This window comes from Nicotiana attenuata, chromosome 7 (assembly GCF_001879085.1).
Source record: "Nicotiana attenuata strain UT chromosome 7, NIATTr2, whole genome shotgun sequence".
Lineage (NCBI taxonomy): Eukaryota > Viridiplantae > Streptophyta > Magnoliopsida > Solanales > Solanaceae > Nicotiana > Nicotiana attenuata.
In genome coordinates, this window is record NC_031995.1 from 88,064,748 (window position 1) to 88,070,413 (window position 5,666).

Here is a 5,666-nt window from a genome sequence, read left to right on the forward strand (position 1 = left end):
ATCGCGCGAGTAAGTCCGTAGGATGTTTTTGAGGTTGTGTGCATATTTGGTTTGGAGCCCCGAGGGCTCGGGTGAGTTTTGGATAGGTGTCGGAGTGTATTTTTAAACTTAATAAAAATCTGGTATGTTGCTTCTGTGATCTTCTCATTTGCGAAGATGTGTCTCTCAATTGCGAGCTCGCAAATGCGAGCTTTGTATCGCAATTGCGAAGCCTGGGACTTGGCCTACTGATCGCAAATGCGATCTTATTTCTCGCAAATGCAAAACTCAATGGGTTGCAAATGCGACCTTTTCATCGCAAATGCGAGGCCTGGCAAAATGGGAAGGGTTCGCAAATGCGAACCCAGCTTCGCGTTTCCCACAAATGGTCGGGGTTCGCAATTCCCATATCTGCAGCCCAGCAATTTTCATACTTAGTCGAATTTTAGGCCATTTTTCACCCCACTTTCAAAATACAACACCTTAGGCAAATTTCAAGAACAAGTTTCATCCCAAATCATTCGTAAGTCGACTTTTACTTAATTCTTTCACTCATTAACATCATTTAACATGTTTTCCACTTAGAATCAATAATTTTCATGGGTGAAATTGGGGGTTTTGGGTAGAACCTAGATTTTTCAAAAATTGGAAATTTGGACCTCAATTTGACTCAATTTGAGGTCCGATTTCAAAAAAAATTACATATTTGAGTTCGTGGGGGAATGGGTAACCGGGTTTTGGTTCGAACTTCGGGTTTTGACCACGTGGGCCCGGGGGCAATTTTGGAATTTTTGGGAAAAACTTTGGAAAATTCATTTTTATGCATTCAAATTGTTTCATTTAGTGTTTATTAAAGTAATTAAGTGACTTGTGACTAGATTCGAGCGGATTGGAGGTGGAATCACGGGGTAAAGCTATAGTTGAGGCTTGAGTTGAGTTCAAAGCATCGAGGTAAGTGTTTGGTTTAACCTTAGCTTGAGGGATTAGGAGTTGAGTCATAATTGCTACTTGTTTGTGTTGAGTACGACGTATGGGCATAGTGACGAGTATCCATGCGTCGGTGTCAAGCATGACCGTGAGTCTTAACTTGATAATTGTGTGACCTTGTTTGATCCTATGAACGTTGTGATTAAATATTGGCATTAGTTGTGCCAGGAAGAAGTTGAATAGGATTGGTTATAGCCGACTCTCCCTTGTCGGGATGTTTGACTTGTTGTTATAGTTCCCTTGCCGGGAAGAGTATTAATTTGATTGTTCCCTTGACGGGATTGTATTGTGTATTGTGTTGAAAGTAAAGGGGGCAGGTGGTACGCCTACCACAAGTGATATTGAAATGGGAGCGGGTGGTACGCCTACCACAAGTGATATTGAAATGGGATCGGGTGGTACGCCTACCACGAGTGATATTGAAATGGGATCGGGTGGTACGCCTACCACGAGTGATACTGAAATGGGATCGGGTGGTACGCCTACCACGAGTGATATTGAAATGGGAGTGGGTGGTACGCCTACCACGAGTGATTTAAATGGGAGCGGGTGGTACGCCTACCACGAGATATTGAGAAATGGGATCGGGTAGCACGCCTGCAACAAGATGAGTTGAATATGAAAGTTGTCTTATCTTTTCATTTTTGTTTGAAGTTAAACTGTAGATGTACGTACCATTATTCCTGATATTTTGTTTCTATCTGTTACCCCTGAAGCATGCTCCCTTCCCCAGCTTAGATTGTTATTTTCTTGCTATTTTTCCGTTGTACTTGTATATATATCTGCACAGATTTATCTGGAGTCTGGTCCTAGCCTCGTCACTACCTCGCCGGGGTTAGGCCAGACACTTACCAGCACATGGGGTCGGTTGTGCTGATACTACACTATGTGCTATTTTGCACAGATCTAGGTTTCGAACAGCAGCAGCAGTAGTATGGGAGCAGGCTTCATTTCTGAGAGACCCGAGGTAGCCTTGCAGGCGTCCGCAGGCCCGGCGTCTCCTCTATCCTTTATTTTTATCTGTTATCTCATTGTAATCGAGACAAACAGCTTATGTTCTCTTTCAGACGATTGTATGTAGTATTCTTAGCAGTTCGTGAGTGCAGTGACACCAGTCTTGGGTAGAGGATTTTGTTGAACCCTCCGCATTTCTATTCAGTTTTATAAAATGTTTAGACTTCCGCTTATTATTGAATTTCGTTGTTTTTGTATTATTGACGTAAATTGTTAAATGGATTAGATTATTAATGGACAAGTAATTAAATTTGGCTTGCCTAGCTCTCATTAGTAGGCGCCATCACGACTCCCGAGGGTGAGAAATCCGGGTCGTGACAAAAAAACAACTAAAGAAACAACTTAAGTGCTAATACTTCTTATAGTTTAGGTTGTAATAGTTAAAGTTGAACAATATTTTTAAAAGTTAGAATTTTTATACATTCAAGTTGGGTTAGTTAAGAAACAACTAAGTGATAATACTTCTCTGTTTCAGTTTTTTGTTTGGAAATTCTCCATGCCCTATCTATGTGTTAATTATATTATTTATTATTGGAAATAAATGAAGAAAATGCAATCAATTAAGTATTAGACTGCATTATATGCTAATTTGAAATAAGTTAGATTAATTTAATGACATCTTTGTTTTTTATGTTTATATTGTTATATTTATTATTTATACTTTATGTTTATATTTGTTATGTTATATTTTTTTACATGTAAATATTTTATATTCATTACGCATATAGACACAAGCGGCAGGTGGCGTGAATAAAGGTATAAATATAACGTAATTATGTATTTTGGTATTAATTTGAAAGTTGTTTGTTTGTTTTCTTACTTCTTTTACTTTCTTTTCTTTATTTCTCGTGACAATAATAAATAAAGGTAGAGTCAACGGGATTGGAGTACAACCATCCTCCAGTCGTCCACCAGTAGCATTATTCACTGGGGCATCAGTTTCCCATTCAGACATGGAAGCTATGCGTCAAAAAGTAGATCAAATATCGCAAGAATTTCAAGCAACTCAGGCTTTGATCCAAAACTTGTTAAAAAGAAAAGCAACAAAGGAGCTGCAATGGAGTCTGAGTCTGAGGAGGAGACTGATTCTGAATAGGCTATTTGAATATTTTAGAGTTGAAATTAGAGACATGTTTAATTTATGTTGTTTGATAATTGGTTGTTTGATTAGTTGGTTGAATTGTCATAAATATTATTGTTCATTTTTGTAGTAAATAATGGATTTTGGATTGTTATATTAGATTTTTGGTTAATTGTTAGGTATTTGGTTGTTGTTGTTGTTGTTAGGTATTTGGTTGGTTGTTTTATTTGGCGAGTGGTGTAATTAGAAATACAGCAGGATTCTGCTTAAAATGCCCAGATTTACAGCTGAATCAGTCGCAAATCACCAGGAATTACCCAGATTGCGATTGATTTAGTCGCAAATTGAAAAACTTAATTAAGATTTGCGACTAAATCAATTGCAAATGGAGAATTTTCGATATTTTTAATTAATTAATAATCAATATTTATGATTGTTTCAGCCGGAATAATTAATTAAAAATTAATTTTATTTTTAATTTTCCGACAGAATCAATTGAAACTTTTCATTTATATTTATTTGTTTAACTATGGTCTGCGACTGATTCGGTCGCAAATGGCTTAATTTTAAATATCCCCGTATTTTTTAGTTTGCGAAGGAATGTGTCGCAAATTTCGACCGATTCAGTCGCAAATATATTGCGACCACGTGTTTTCGGACAGACACTTTTCAGTCGCAAATCGGTCAAAAAAACACGATTTTCGACCGATATGCGACTGATTTAACAGTCACAAATTTGCTATTTTTTAGTAGTGTGAGATGCAGGCGACGTATAAATATTTTCTCTAATCAAAACAGAGTTTGCAATTCGGCATTCAGTGATTCTTACAAGTTACAAGTAATCTTAATTAAATGGACAGCGAGCGCAGGGGCAGATAATATAACAACAACCCGGTAAAATCCAACAAGTAAGGAGGTCTGGATAGGGTAGTGTGTATGCAGATCTTACTCCTATTCCAATGCAGTAGAGAGGTTGTTTCTGATAGACCCTCGGCTTAAGAAAACAAAAACAGACGAAAGAGACACAGACCCATATATATTGAGTTTAATATAAGGGTTCGATCCATTAGCTTTGACAAAAACCATATGTATTTGTCAAGAAATCTACAAAATATGAATATATATTCAATTTTAAACCCGCTTTTTTGTATTTGACATCGTTTTCTTAGAATCGTAAATCCATAAAATCCAAATTTTACATTCGTCTCTATCGAGGAATAGCTAGCTATCTTTCTAACCTTTTTTTAGTTTGTAATTAGGCGAACAACTTTGAAGAACAAGTTTGTTAGTTGGTGAGCAACTAGTAAAAGTGAACACGTAAAACAAAAAAAATCCCACTACCATTTGAGAAACGTCATGACATAATTTCCTGATAACGAAATCAAAGCCACTCTTTTGAGGACAAATGGGCAGTCTATTGCATCAATCATAGATTGAATCTTTCTCTCTCTTTTGGTGGGCTGCATTACTCGATACTTGTGAAAGCGAGAGGCAGCGAGTTTACATTCTACTGCTAAGAGTTTCTGCTTCTTCCTTAGTTGCAAAACAAATTTGCTAGATTTGTTGTTGTTTTAACAAATTAATTAGTTAGAGTTTAATTTTTTATGATATTTGAAATTTATGTTTTAAATTTGAGCTCATTTGGATTATTAGGTTGGGTGTTGAATTGTATGTTGGATTGTTGAAATTCGAAGAACAAGTGTTGGCCCAAGTGAAGGTTAGTTTTGACGATTGACAAAGGAAGATCATGCATGAATCAGGTCCATCTCTTGTGGTGCATAGAAACGGACAGATTCGAGCATGTGGGATGCACGTGAAGGAGATAAGCTTAACTTGGCATATTTGATATCTCATGATCGAAAAGGTTGTACAATTGATAAGGAGAAGGGCTCCTTACTCAAAGAGAACACTGTCTAAGATAGGGAATGAGTTAAAAGTTGAGATCAACTAGAACTCTTCCACCAAGGAAGAGCAGCATTAGAACTTTAGTTATTTCTTAATCTACTAACTCTATATATTGCAGGATGCTCTTATTTTACAGGTATGCACAAACGCAGAAGTTAAACAGGAATTGAGAGCAAAATAGCAAGGTATTTTGCGAGCAGTTCGTGTGTGATTCAAGTGTGCAAACCTGAAGCTACATGAACTAGATAGAAGAACCAGTTCCAAGTGTCTGTCTTTTATTCTCGTTCAATTGTAGTAGGTGCTTTCATATTGTAACGTTTAGCTTTATCTAGAGGCAATTGTAATAGGTACTCAGAGTATTCAAGTTAAAGGTAACTTGAAGTTCACACAACGGTTAGAGGTTGTTTGCCACAACGGGATTAGAGTTAATCCTAGGTTTATAAAAGTGTTTTGTAAATGCAGTTTTTTGGCTCAGTGATTTAGTGGAGAGTTTGGGTAAAATCCTACTGGAAAATAGGTCATGGTTTTTTCACCTTTTGAGCTGGGTGTTTTCCACGTAAAATACTTGTGTTCTTTACTTTCCGCATTTACTATTTCTGCAATAGTAGTTTAAGGAACACTTAAAAGAACCATGTCCTTCCATAATCAGTTTAAGCGAAAAATTGGACACCACACAAACCCCCTCCCTCCCCCCTCCCTC